Raw genomic sequence first — 15,689 nt, forward strand, 5'->3', positions numbered from 1 at the left:
ATGTAATTTTACTTAGTATGGCCTTAGATTTTAATTGGTATTTCCGAAATGTATGGGAATATCGATTCGGTTGTAATTTTATTGTGATCTCGTATCACCGTTTTGTAATTTAATAGATTTATTTTATTTTAGTTACAAATGTATAATAGGAAATTATGTAATTTATTATGTAATTTTATTCATTCGGAGTTCCCAAAGACGGATTTCTTCAAGAATGGCGATACATAAAGACGGTGTTACCTCGAGATGCGTGATACAACCGAAGTTCAAGGGACCAATGGAGTTGGTTTCCGAATATGTAATAGATTAATAGTTTTTCTATTTTAGGAAAGGCCATACTAGGATTTTTATCTTTATGCTTGCATTTTATTTTATGTCACATGCATCGCTAAATCGCCATAACTAAACATGCATTGTTATTTCATCGAGTTAATCGACCGTGTCAATTAGAATTATCGTAGTTCACCGCTTTAGTTCACTTAAAACGTGATAGATAATAAATTGACATGACCTCTCGCTAAAATAAACAATTGAGACATAGCCTTACCAAATAGTAGAAACCATGAAGTACCGGTTTAAGGAGGAGTTGAGCCGGCTTTACCGTAAGACAAACCTTGTTACGTTGGTGAAGTGGGTGATGAATGTCTATCCACCGAATTCATGTTAATAAAGGGTATTTCGGCACACCGTGCCCTAAGTTGATATGGGTTTGGATTATGGACACATTTATTCGAAATTTGGGTTGTACTCAACGAAAGTATTCACGACGTATTTCCGGATGTGTTTCGGGCTAGAGATGAATATTAATGTAAATATCATCGACCAAGAGTTCTAAAAGTAGAATCGATTAAAGAGTTAATCCACCGAGTTATATTGATGAGGGGTATTTCGGCACACCGTGCCCCAAGTTGATATGAATTTGGGTCTTGGAATCATTTATCTAGTTGGGTAGAGGTCACTAGAAAAATGCATAAAACTTGTTATCTACAAGTATTATTATAACGATAAATGTTAAGTTTTCCACTATTCCGTTATCATATTGTTCCATTTCTTTACCACAATTCATATACGATATCATTTCGATTTTTTCAAAATCTCCATTAAAACATCGTAACTAAAGACAATTTTGAATTTTGCTTCTAAAACCTCATATGAACCATTGCTAAGGATCTCTTGTAAAGAGTATAGATTAAAGTTATTCATTATCAAACAGGTTTTTGATTCTTGACTAACACATCTACTTAGAATGGATTGTTATTCATATACTTAATTGAATTAAGTACCTTGAAGCGATAAATTATTTTGGTAATTAGTTTTGTCAAGAATTCGTAATTGACCAAAATAACGCAACCACCTCAATGAAAGTTTTTAAGACTAAAACGAACAAATGAAGAGTGTTCTTCATGAATTCAATTTTGCTTCTCAAAGCAAAGATTCATTGAAATAAGTGGGAGCATTCTCTTAAACCGTTAAGATGAGAACGAGGTTCAAGAAGTAAAGATTATAATGGAATTGATACAAGGTAATGTTAAAGGTAAAGTTGTTGAGAATAACGATACTAAACCTATCAATCCCGACCGATAAAGTTTCCATTGTCTTAAAATGTTGGACACGAGAAAGGAAACTACCCCAAATTATTGAAGAATCAACAAGTTAGTTGTGGGACATCTAATGGGACCTTCTTCTTTAAAAATGTTTATTTGATTAAACATAAAATTTTGCTAGTACTACTTCGTCTATATTAGAAACCAATGGAGGTTTTCATCATTGTACTTGATACATAGGATGATTAGAATATGACGACTAGCAACCATGATATCGAGAGACAGAGTAATTGTGTACTCAATCTAGTTTTTGGATTTAAAGTTGTACTTAATTATGACTATTAAGTGCATAAACTCTAAATAAGAATATAAACTTGTTAAGATACAAAAGAGGTTTTCACCTTTGTGACCCTTTACACCATGATTTGATGTATGGCTAGCCCATCATCAAGGTGATTATATTCTAAACCAAACTAGAATGATATATCATGAAGATGATGTAAGACTCAAATTGGTAACCCAAGATTAAACCTTAAATTTTGGAATGATGAACGCAAAGAGTTATCGAGTACTCTTGAAACCATTAGGTTGTTAATGGTGTATGCGTATCTTGTATTCAAAGCAAGATGTCTCGTGCCTTTTGGTTGAAAAGGAGATCAAGTTTGTAAATCATCGATCCAAAATAGGTTGATCATTTTCTTTTACCAACGATTTAAGTTGACGATAATATGTTCACTTAATAAGGTAAATAGAGAAATCTTTGAAGAATTTCAAAGAGTTCAAGGAATCACGATTTAGTCGTGATGGGATTATCAAAGTGAAGACTTTGATATAAGCCAAAGGAAATGTGATATAGTATCACAAGTTAATCTCTCCTAGCACGCATTATGGAATAATGTGTGATTAGATAAGAAATCAAACGCTATTCGATATGGTTTGGATTTCAATCAAGTTACTTTGAGTTACTTGATCCTTTTGGGGATTTTATCATTTTTGTCTAAATTATTTTTCCACTAAATCGAATCATATGAGATATGAAATGGTAAGGGTACCATGGTTGTAAGTTTTCACAAAGAAACAAATGCTCATTTTTCCCTCTTCAATTAACACGAGTACGACGGGTTTTGCGGCTCGTGAAGTTGTCTTTCTAAAATACAAGTTTATTTCTAGAAGACAGAGTGGGAGAAAATTATTCAAGAGCCACAAAGAATGTTATGTCGCAAGAAACTGGTCTTTCTTGGCTACATGAGACGTTTTGTGTAAGATGTTGTTCCTTTAAAACCTAGGAGGTTAAATTCGTCAAATTGATAAAAATGATGGATTCATGTTACTTTTAAGAAAGTAAAGAGCTTATAACTTACAAAGAAATCGTTTGATTCAAATTGATTACTTCTAGAAAGTAATGAACATATGACTTACATAAGAGTGTTTAAGTCACAACTCAATACAAGGCTTAGAGCCATAAAAATCCGAAACAAAAGGGCTTGATTAGTGACAAAGGGTTTTGCACTAATAAAGAGATATTTCAAGCAAGATTGGTTGCAAAGGGTTTTGCACCAATTGAAATGCTTAAGCCTATTTGGATCTTCTTAGGGATTGTGTTTCATTATTATGAAATACATAGCGAGTGAATCTAAAACCCACTTCTTCAATTAGAAGGAATGTATTCAATACATATCTTGAGTTTTGAAGATTCTTGCAATCCTAAGATAATGTGAAACTTAAGAGAGGGTCTTAAGTAGGACATCAATGAGTTGGAATCAACATTTTGGATCATGTGATAAAACATTTCTCGATAAGTCGAGAAGTTGTGTTTATACATGGAGTTTAGTGGGAGTTACGGAAATTTTAATTAGTCCGATATGTGGATGACATATTGATCATTGCGAATGATTTAAGACTTTTGGAGTATTATAATACATCTTGAATATCCGGATTTATGAAGATAAATCCACATGATATTAGCGTCAGTAAGAAGTCTTATGTTGATAAGATTCATGACTAGTTCAATTAAATTGAACATATTTGAATGATTTCATTTGCTTCCATTTGCCGAATCAATTAAATGAATAATGATGTATAACACTTCATATGCTTTGAGTATGATGAATTGTTTTCAAAATCGAATTTAAGTAATCCTTGCCAAGTAAGCCATATAGATTACTCTTAAGTGCTTGCAGAAGTATTAAGGAAGTAAAGCAAAGTGTTTATGATGCAATATTGTGTAAGGGTATTACACAAGTGACAATTGACAATTGGGATTGCGCATGGTTTAAAACAAAACCATAATCAAAACACACTAGGATGGTTAAGATACCATTGTGGCAATGTTAATTAAGAAGTATATTTTCTAGAATCGTTCTAGGCAATAAAGAACAATGAGAGATATTTATAACGGAAATTGAGTACACTTGCGATCATGAGATGTGCAAGAAGGAAGAGTCCCGCACACTGCGAAATCAGTGGGAGCTGTTCTAAGCATAGAAGGCCTATGTCTTGATTGGATCTCGACACGTACTCAGAAAGTTTTGTGATGCAAATGTATACATTACAAAGGAAAACAAGTATGTAGTAAGGTTGAGTAAGGTACAAGAAATTGATAAAACCTACTAACCAAAGCCTTCTCAAAGGCTAAACATGATGAGTCATGTCATTTCAATTAAATTGAAATGAACAACTACGTACAAGATCAAATTAGATTATAGAACATGAAATAGTAATCAGGCATTGACTATTCATATGTGATAATCGCATTTGTCGTTCGAGTTTTATTTTTAAAACTCTTTTATTATACTTTGTTACATCCAAACGGGTTGTAGAGACAATTGAACCCCGTTAAAGTGAACACGGATTAGCATAGTATTCGCCCATAGTCACTTGTATGAGGTGACGTCTCGAAGTGACTAGAGTGTGATGCGATTGATGGCAAGTTCAAGTGCCATACAGTCATGTGAGATGACTAGTCGATCACATAGGCAGATGTTAGGAACGTCTTGTCGGGCCTTATGACCGCTTATAGAGTTCTGGCAAATTTATATAGCCTGGTCGTGGCGAGAGCGACTATAGTATTCTAATGAGTCGATTCTTTTGACTAAAGACTATTCGCCTAAGATGGCACGATTTTGATTAACTTTGATTTGTGTTACTACGACCTTCGTAAATGGGGTCAAATGGGCATATTTTGGGTTATGATGGGTGTGGCTAGTCGAAGGGAATGAGTGCGATAGAAATTGTCCATCCCCTTGTCAGGGTTAAAACAATATCTCGGGGCCACTCGAGGAGTAATGAATTGGAAATGCGTGGCCACGCTCGGAAGGTATCCAGAGTGGATAAATCCGGTCAATCGTTATTCTCCGGATCGAGGAAACCACTCTCGATATGATCACTTGCAAGTACGACACGAAAGACACCTTGCATTGAGTGGGAGATAGTAATAGGACAAGAGAATTGGTAACGCACACTTGTCGAGGACAAGTGGGAGATTGTTGGGAATGTGTCCTCAACAATAGTGCGATTACATGATTTAAATATCATTATTAAATCTCATTTTAAAGAATACAATTGGGAAGTATTTATACTGTCAACTGGTCAACATATATCGGTAATGATTGGTCGACTAGAGTTTGACATTTCGTCGTGCGACGGTGGTGATCAGTTGACCCCTAGGTCATACCTATAGGGCAACACTCTTAATTGATTATTTAATTAATCGTATAACGTTACGAGTTAATTAAATTACTTGAAAAATTGACGGACGATTTTGGAAGTAAAATTTACGTATCAAATTGAAATGTGATTAAATGAGATACGGTCTGAGTAATCGAATTGTATCATTACTCGGATGAAATTATTGTTTAAAGAAACAATTAAAACGGAATGAATAAATTATTATAAATACATAATGTTGTAGTTTATAATTTGGAAACTTTTGGTACGAGTAATTACGAATTACTAGTCAATTTTGTAAATGACATATTTTATGAGTATGTTGATTTTTAATATGATAAAAATACATTTCATTGTAACATGTCATGTAACATGTTACATGTGACAAATTTGACAAATGACAAAATAAAATGGTTTCTCCATTTTATACATAAAACCGAAATTATGGGTGTGTTTAGAGTATATATTGTGTTAATTATTTTAAATGGAAACACAATCATAACACTAAGTAGTAGGCTTTGCATGCTTGGTCTCTTGTGAAGAGCAAAAATAAAAGCTATTGGGCAACCTACCCAATGCTATAATTTCGGCCACCATGAAGAGAAAAGAAAAGTTTTCTTTTTCCATTTAATTCATTCATACAACAAGAGAATTTTCTAGTGTAAGAAAATTACAATACTCTCTACAATTTATGAGAATTCTAGAGAAATAAACTCCAAAATCCCCTTACTCTTGACCGAATATTCAAGAGCACAAACCATATTTTTGGGTCATTTTTCTACAAGAATTAATATCATCTAGTACTCATAATATTAATTCTAATTAAGAGAAAGCCTTGGGTATAAAGCTTAGGGAGAGATCTTATTCTTAGATCTTTGTTCTTCCATTTGGAAAGCTCAAGAACAAAAGAAAAGGAGATTTCTTTTGTGCCCATTAGAACCGAAATCACAATGTAAGGATGATTTCTCCTCTATTTTATCTTATGTTTGCATGCATAAAATCCATATTTAATTTTATGACAAATTAATTAGACATATATGAGTATGTTAAATATGTATATGAATCTACATTTCCTTCAGCTGGGAGGACATACTGGATCTGATCGAGTTTTCGTACAACAACAGCTACCACACTAGTATCGGGAAGGCACCTTTCGAGGCTTTGTATGGTCGGAAGTGCCGAAGTCTAGTTTGTTAGGACGACAGTTCAGAGGCAGTGGTTTTAGGACCACAGCTGGTACAAGATATGGTTGAGCAGGTTCGGTTAATTCGTCGAAAGATGAAAGCACCTCAGGATCGCCAGAAGAGTTATGCCGACTTGCACCGCAGAGACATCGAGTTCTCAAGAGGTGACAAGGTCCTTTTGAAAGTGTCACCAATGCGAGGAGTGATGAGATTTGGAAAGAAAGGCAAGTTAAGCCAGAAGTTTATAGGTCCTTATGAGATTTTGGACCGTGTAGGCGAGGTAGCCGGGTTTTTGTTAGTAACGTGTGATTAATATATAAAGCCTTCCGTCACCTTCTTTGTCACTTTTCACCTTTTTTAAAACCTTTCAAAAAGAAAACAGGTTATGTTGCTCTCTTTCGTCGCGTTGCTATCAAATACCAAAGGCTAAGGTTGTCGGATCGTCACGTTCTTAACGTCGTTGAGTTCGTCGTGTCGAGGGTAAGATCCTTGTATAGTTTTTATATTGTTTCCTTGATTTTGTTTAAAACCTTAATTGGGTAGACTAGGGGTTTGGGAGTATATTGTTGTATTAGATGGTGATAGCATGATTATGTAATTATAGGAGGAAGTTTCGTAGAGGAGTGACAGGCTAGTCGTGTACCTACCAAAAATAACCAACTGGCACTAACTAATATAACTAGGGAAGTCGGGTCGATCTCCATAGGGAGGCAAGATATCTGTTAAGGTCCGTCTATTTAGGTCAGTAAATGGGGTTTTGAATTTGATTTCTAAATTAATAAAAGCTTAAAGGAAAGAGCGATAAAGAGAGAGCAATAAAAGATAGAAATTATAATAAAGATGATCAAATGAGAGAGAACATGTCAGGATTTCGGTTCACCATGGTAGTCTATCGACTCAGCTGCAAATAGCCTAGATAATCTACTGTAAGACGGATACAAGAAAGGTCCTTCCGTTCCACTTTCTATCCTAGATTTCCACTAACTTAACTTTCATCCTTGTCAGGGTAGTCTACTGTTCATAGCAGGTCTATTTAGTCCAATCTTCTGATCCAGGATTAAATTTAACCAGATTAAAGGTAACTTAGAAGCGTGCACTCAACTAAGTCGGTGTTATAATTAAATTGCCATTGGTACAGATTCTCACAAGTAAACTATCTAGTCTATTCGCTACATCGTCACAATCCTACCATGGATTTCGTAGTCCCAACATCAAAGGATTTAGCTCCTCATATTACTAATGTTGTCAATAATAATAATGATGAATAAACTAATTAAAGACATGATGAAATAACAACAATTAAACATAAACTAAGATTAGGGCAGAATAATTAAGGCAATAAAACAAGGATTAAAGCAAGGAAATAATGAGATTAAGATTAAAAGGAGAAGAGAGATTACAATCTCAAGCGTTTCCAGCGTAAAGATCAAATCCACTAAGCAAAAGATTAAGGAGAAGAGAGTTTACAGTAGAAAGTATTAGAGAGAAATTATGAGAGTAAAGTGGCGTTCTTAAGATGAGTCAAACGTAATTAATAACCTAATTAACAAAGCTTAAATAGACAAAACAAAGTCCATCACGAAATAAGATAACACGGGTTAATTAAGCCCGTCTAAAATCCAAAACCTCTCGATCGAGCAGTATAAGACCACTCGATCGAGGACTTCAAGAGATAATCCTCTCGATCGAGCAATATTTCCACTCGATCGAGGAAACCCAGAAATCAGCATTTCGATCGAGCACAGCAAATCACTCGATCGAACTCTTCAGCTTCCCAAACCACTCGATCGACCAAACAAACTCATCGATCGAGTGTTCTTCCTCCAAGTCAGCTCCAAACTCGTCTTTGACTGCTTCGTTGACCATCCTTCATGCATCCCAATGCAGTACTCTCGCTCTGAAATTCCCGTCTCCTCAAAATGCATGCAAAACTGGACGAAAAGAGTACGGTTTCACCACTTTCAGGTTCATTTCTGCAATTCAAACAAACAAACCAAAGTAGCCAATTCGGGGCATATTGCGATACATAACGGTACAAAAGTGCATAGAAATACGTGTAAAATAAGACTTAAAAGGCTATATAAAATGCACGTATCAAATCCCCCCAAATCGAACATTTACTCGTCCTCGAGTAAAATAAATGCAAACTAATGGAACGGGAATGAAAACTCAGAGCTAGCTATAACTTGTCTACTTGAACCAATTTAATGCAACAGAAATCAACAGTCATAGCTACAGCAGTCAATACGCAAACGAATTATAAGATGTCCATAAATAAAGCTGACCTATCGACCTTGCAAGACCAACAAAATCGGACTCTCACGTGGTCACTCTTCTCTCATGAAGCAAAGGGTGAATTATGTATGTATAAGAGAGAAAGAGAAACAGTCACTCACCTAAACTGCGACCTACATAACATGCATGCAACAAAAATGAAAGACGATTCAAGTACTATGCACACATTCCAACCAACAATGTCCGTCACAGCTGAGGGCTTACAAATAGTATAGGAATAGTGAGGTTCAGGTAAGAAAAGGGAAAATAAATTACGGAAATGTGGAGGTAAAAGCGCCAAGCTAGTTCCTAAACAGGACCATATGAAACCATCCAAATTTCAACTGACTGAAAATAAAGCACAAGTGCCCTTCATGGCACACAACTCACTAACCAAATACACTATCTCCTAATGAGGAAAATGAATAAGAATAGAGGAGTGAGACGGTCACAAAATTCCCTTTTTTAAAACGGTCTCAATTAATCAAACAACACAAATCAATTTCTTTCTAACTTTTCTTTCTTTTTCTTCTTCTTTCTCACGTGAATTCCAACCTCTTTCATTTTTTTCTTTTTTCTCTTTTTTTCTTTCATTCACGTTCTCTTTTTTTCATTTTCATGTTTCTTTTTTTTTCATTTTCTTCCTTTCTCCTTCCTCTACCAGCTCCAACAATACACACGGGCCAAACTCGCAAATGGATCAACGTACCACAACAGATACACTAGACTAGCTTGACTGGGCAGGCTTAGTTTTGGATGTAGCTAATGGGTTAAAAAGGCTAAATTTGGCTTAAGTGGAGCTAAATGGGTGAAAAATGTAAGAAAAGGAAATTTACAAGCACCTCCCTGCATGTGACACCGACCACAAACCCGAATGTATGCAATTGACAAGAAATCGAATGTCATAAATGTGCAAAAAGATGAACATGCTATGCAAGGAGTACTACTCTCAATTCCTATGTAAACCGGTCATGAATGTCACCAGTTATATGCTCTAAATCTTAGAAATTATAAAGTAGGTTGCCAATTTATCAGGTCAAGTCTACACGGTCAGCTTAATTTGAACAAAAATCGTAGACATGCGTAAGACTCAGCTAATAACTGTCAATAAAAGTGCAAGGCTCAAGTAAAAAATGACAAGTTACAGTGCAATATCATCACGGAAATCAACCGTTCCGACTCAACCTATATGTAAAATAAACGTGAATATTTTATTTATTTTTTGAAATTTCTGATTTTTTTGGATTTTTATGATTTTTTTGAAATAAATGAAAACAATGCAAGCTGAAAATAGAAACGTGAATGCAAAACAAATGCAATTGCAGACTCAAAAGGATGCATTACCCTCCCAAAACCAAAACGGACAACGCCCTCGTTGTCCTCCAGCATACACCAGCAGATATATACAGGGGAACGGGAAAATACAACCAATAAATGAATGAAAAACAATAAATAAAAAGGAGACAAAAGAATTAAAAGAGAAAAAATGTACATACAAAACACGAACTTCCCCAAACCAGCCTGAAAACTGGGGAAGTGAGTATACCAGTAGCTACTCGTCAGCCTCCTCTGTCACGTCCTCCACTGTGTAGTCCGGGTCCACCTACTGCTCTTTCCTCCTCACCTCCTCAGCCTGAGTACACGCCTCCGCCTCAACTGTGTCCTCCTCCTCGTCACTGGCTGACTCAGGGTACCCCTCAGCTGGGTATCGGTAAAAAGACGAGTGTGGCCAACCCTCAGGGACGGGACGGTGTCGCCTCATGTGATACTCGTATAGAGGGAACAAAGTAAGAGCTATGTCCCGCTCCATACGAGCCTACCTGCTAAGAAGCTCAAGCAACAAACCGTCACGGCGCCCTTGGTCAAGGACCGCAGACGCCTCAAAGGGTGGAGGGGGTACAAAATTAGCCGGGTAAACCGGTTGTGTCTGGTCGGGCGCAGGAGTAGGAGTAGGAGTAGGAGTAGGAGTAGGGATCGGGGTAGTAATGGCCGCGGAAGTCTGGCCACCCGTAGAAGGTGTGGATCCCTCTCCGGTCTCAGGTCTCCTCCCTTTCCTAGAAGCGGACATGGTAGGAGGTGGTTGCAGCGGTAGGTGGTACATGGGCAATGGTGGAGGTAACCTGCCCCCAACAGTGGGCAGGGGAACGAGACGGGGTAAGGTGGTGTAAGGAAGGGTCTCAGACAAGGAACCAGAAATCTTCCAAGTCTGGTGGTCAGAAGCAAGCCAAAACATGGACAGCATAGCAGGAATGTCGAGGTACCTATTAGTGTCTAGGTACGGTAAGTCACAAGGGAAAACGGGGAAGAGAGAACGGGCAAGAAAAGTGGTTATGCCACCGCAGACAATGGTGCCCGTGGTCTTCTCCCCCACACTGTGAAAGTACTGGGCGGTCAGGTAAGCAATGTTAAGGACAAAGGGTCCCTCACTGTCAATATTCAGGTACCCGCCCAGAATAGAAAGCTCAATGTTGTTCACATTCTTTGGTTCTTTACGGCCAAAAATAGTACTACCCATCAGACGCAGGAAGTATCGGGCAGGGGGAAGGTGGACCTGAGCGAACTTGCGCTCCTCGTAAGTAGTCTGTGCCAAGGTCCTCCACAACATGCGGATGACCTTCCTAGGGGCAGCAGTAGGACCCATAAAAGAAAGTCCTAGCCTAGTACCAAACTCCTTTAAAGTCAAAGAAAAAGTCCGGTTGAATAACCGGAAAGACACGGAAGCGCAAGTGGGGTCAGTGTCGTGTGCCCCAGAAGAGAAGGTAAAGGAGCTGAAAATCTCAAGGGTCAGCTCCTTGTAGGTCAAGGCACTCATGGTCACTAGGCCAGACATCCCCGTACCCCTCAAAATCTCACAAACTGGCTCGTAAATACCAAGTCTATCAAGTGACTGACGGCACAAAAATTTTGTAGACAGAAAATCACAGCTAGCTAAATCAAAGAATCGAGTACGATGAATAGCATTTACAAAAATTACCTCGGGATAGTCGGAGTGCGAGTCGAGTGAGTCGTCCACTCGGATGGTGACGCGACCAACAGAGCGGCCGGCAGTAGGAGTAGCTCGTGCGTGACCCCGGCCTCTAGTACCAGAAGTAGAAGCCCGTCCTCTGACGGAGCGAGGTATTAAGGCCGCCCGGTAGGTAGCTGTGACAGCTGGTGACCTCGGAGGAGGGGTGGTCACAGTACCTGACGTGCTAGCTGTGGCTGCAACAGTAGAAGCAGCAGAAACCAACACAGAGCAGCAGAACTAGCTAAAACAGAGGCTGAAACGGAAGTGGAAGTGGGAGCGGAGCTAGCAGCAGAACTAGCAGCAGTAACAATAGTACCAGCAGTAGTAACAAGTAACACGGGGGTAGCAGCGGTACTAACAGGCGTGGTGACACCGGTGGCAGCAGGGACCACCGTCTCAACAGAGGACGGAATTACAGTCGAACTAGACAAAGACATAGAACTACTGTCCATCCTAATCAAGTAAGCAATGGGGGAAACAATTAATTAAATGAATTAAACACAAAAGTCCCCAATTTCAATCGAAATTTCCGACTTACAACAAAAGCCCTAAACCCTAACTACCTCATGTTTTCGAAATTAAGCAATTAAACAACAAAGAGGTAATGGTAAAACTTACTTGATAAAGAAACCCACAAGAGGAAGTAAGATAATCGACAAAAAACGGTGCAAATAGGCGAATTTTCGATTGAAAACCGCAAACCCTAAATACCCAAATTGACCGCGAAAAAGAACAAATTTAAAGGGCAAATTAGAGGGCAAAAGTCGATTTAATAGCAAGGAACAAATTGTGGGTGTTGGATTTGGTAAAGGGCAAAAATTAGAGAGGATATGGGGGTGTTTGTCGCAAAAAGGAAAACAAAAATGAGGAAGATAATAAAATGAAGAAAAAATAGAAGTTTAAAGGAATACTTCTTGCGTGTGATTATCAGTTTCACTCGATCGAGCATTTTGAAACAACTCGATCAAGAAGTCCTGTCTTCATTTCACTCGATCGAGTAAAAATCTTCTAGATCGAGAACTCCTTATTTTTGCCATATCGATCGAGGAACTGGGAACTGCTCGATCGAGCACTTTTCCTGTGCATTCCTCTCGATCGAGTAAAAAAGTACTCGATCGAGTTCTTTTCTTCGTGTAATTCATCACAATGCGTCATTATCTCCCCAAACCTGCATAAAAACACTCGCAAACATATCCCGAACATACCAAATCACAAAATAACAGTCTATAGTCTTTCTAACTACGCTAAAAATAGTCTAAATTCTAACAGTCCTAAAAACGCAATAAAGAAATTCAACGGAAATTTAAAATTAATTTTTACAATTTGTTACAACGGGGCATTCCCCGCTTAATTCCCAAAACAATGCAGTAGCCCAACGGAGGGCTTCTGACTGGAGGAGGTCCCTTGAGCATCCTTGACCGTCCTCTTCGTTCTCCACGAGCTTGAATTTGAACCAGTAGGGGGAGAATAGTTAACATCCACGTATGCACGAACTTTCCTCGTCCCTTTATCTTTCCCATCAGTTTTGACGTTAGGATTCCCATTTTGATTGTCTTTAATTGTATTTTGACCTTTGACAGCTCCTGCATCTATTCCATTTGTACCTGCAGCAAGGAAAATAGACGAAAGTTCCTCCTTTTCGCTCTTAGTCTGAGGCGGAGGGGTCACACTTGCAGCACAAAATTCCAAATTTTCATCTGGAGTGTCCATATGGGAGTCAGTAGAGGAAAGGGCATTGCAAGGTTGAGCTTGCAAGGGAGCCCTACGAGACTTAGATTGATGAAAAATCAATTCCTCATCTCCTACCTGAAACGTGAGTGTCTTACCCCCGACATCTATCACTGCGCGAGCAGTGAATAAAAGTGGTCTCCCTAAAATAATAGGGGTGTGAGTGTCCTCGGGAATATCAAGCACTACGAAATCAACGGGAATAAAGAATCTCCCGATTTTGATAGGTATGTCCTCTATTACTCCTAACGGCCGTGATATACTACGGTCGGCCATCTGTACGGTCATGTTTGTGCAATTAAATTTAGTCAAACCAAGTCTCTTTGCAAGAGACAAAGGTAAGACGCTCACGCTAGCACCAAGATCGCATAGCGCGTTATCAATCAAATGGGTACTTATGTGACATGGAATCGAGAAACTACCCGGGTCTGACTGTTTAGGAGGCAACTTATTTTGAACTAGGGCAGTCCCTACCTCAGTTAAAGCTACCGTTTAATGATCGTTGATATGCCTCTTACGTGAAAAAATTTCTTTCATAAACTTTAAATAAGAGGGTATCTGTGTCAGCAACTCGGCGAATGGAACAGTGACCTGTAAGCTTTTCAGGAGCTCGGCAAATTTACCGAACTGTTGATTGGCTTTAGTGCTCTGTAATCACCTCGGGAAGGGCACCGTAATAGGAATCTCGAGCCCTTTGTTTCTCTCTTCCAACGTCTCAGCAGGTTCAAGTTCCCTATCTGTCGATCGAGACTTTTTACCTCTCGATCGAGTCTTTCCAGGTGAAATTTCACTCGATCGAGCAATAGCAGGCTCTCGATCGAGTTCCTCAATAGTAGCAGTGTTCGATCGAGGTATATTTTCACTCGATCGAACAGATTCTTCAAACTTTTCACTCGATCGAGTAATTTGCACCTCTCGATCGATCCCATGATTATCCATTTCACTCGATCGAGTAGCATTTCCCTTCGATCGAGTAGTTTCAGCATCATTTCTACTCGATCGACCCCCTGAAACTAGTCGATCGAGTATATTCTTCGTGGTAAGCATATTTCCAGCGACAATTGACTGTTCGTCCTCCATAATAGCGTCTTTCGGGTCTGAAATGTCCTCATCAGCTGACATTTTTGGTCCTTCATATGAACGACCACTTCTCAAATTAATCAAATTTACCGTCTCGTGTGGATTCTTCTCAGATTGGGACGGCAAATAACCCGGTTTCCTCGTGGACTGATTGGCGGCGAGTTGAGCAACTTGAGTTTCAAGTGACTTGATGGATGCTTCTTTTTGTTGGTCACTTAGTTGCCATTGCTTTGTCAATGACTGAAGCATTGTCTTTAACTCAGCTAGCTCACTTACCCCACTTGAAGATGATGCTCCTTGATTCGGTGGAGGAAAAGAAGGAGGCTTTTGGAAGCCTTGTTGAGCCTTGTGAGGAGGGACATATGGCTGCTGCTGCTACGGTGGGGGAGTGAGATTAAGAACATTTTGACTTGTCCACCTCAAATTAGGATGGACTTCCCCTTGTTTGTTGTAATAAGAACCTCCTCCTTGCCTGTATTGCTGAAAAGCAAGGACCTGTACTTTCTCAGTAAGACAGTCAATAGCGGTATGACCGTTATCGCTGCCACACCTCTCACAAATGACAGTTTCCTGTCTAGTCAACAGATGAACTGTCTGTTGATCTCCAGCAGATTGCAGCTCTAATCTATTGAACTGGCCATTCATGGCTTCTAGATGAGCCACGATTGCCTTATCAACCGAATGGACCATTCGAATACCGTCCCGTGGGTTCCCATATTCAGCACAATGGGTCGCCATCTCCTCAATAATGCCTCATCCCTTATCATCATCAATATTCTTTTGAAATCTTCTGTTGGATGAGGCGTCAAGTATAGCTCTATGGTCATCGTACAACCCATTGTAGAACTGGTTGCACAAAAACCACTGATCAAAACCATGGTGAGGAAGAGACCTCACCAACTTCTTGAACCGACACCAAGCTTCATAGAAAGTCTCATCAGGTGCCTGCTTGAAACTAGTAATCTTTCCCCTCAGTTGATTAGTGCGTTGTGGAGGGAAGTATCTTTTGTAGAAGGCAAGTGCGAGAGTCTCCCAGTTGGTGATACCAACAGCTGTCCGGTCAAGATCAGTCAGCCACTCACGGGCTGAGTCAGTCAGAGAAAAAGGAAAAAGCACTTCCTTTATCTTGTCTTGAGTTACTCCCTTAGTAGCGGGAATAGTAGAGCAATAGTCGGTAAAGACTTCCATATGCTTTCGTTGGATCTT

At 39.0% G+C, this 15,689-nt stretch overlaps 1 non-coding gene across 1 annotated transcript; it reads left to right on the forward strand.

Moving 5' to 3' along the window:
- The first annotated feature begins 15,354 nt into the window (after positions 1-15,354).
- On the forward strand, positions 15,355-15,461 carry LOC141615799 (small nucleolar RNA R71). Its single transcript, XR_012530195.1, has one exon. It is a non-coding gene; the product is annotated as a small nucleolar RNA R71 (small nucleolar RNA).
- Positions 15,462-15,689: the final 228 nt, after the last annotated feature.

This window comes from Silene latifolia, chromosome 11 (genome assembly GCF_048544455.1).
Source record: "Silene latifolia isolate original U9 population chromosome 11, ASM4854445v1, whole genome shotgun sequence".
Taxonomy (NCBI): Eukaryota; Viridiplantae; Streptophyta; class Magnoliopsida; order Caryophyllales; family Caryophyllaceae; genus Silene; species Silene latifolia.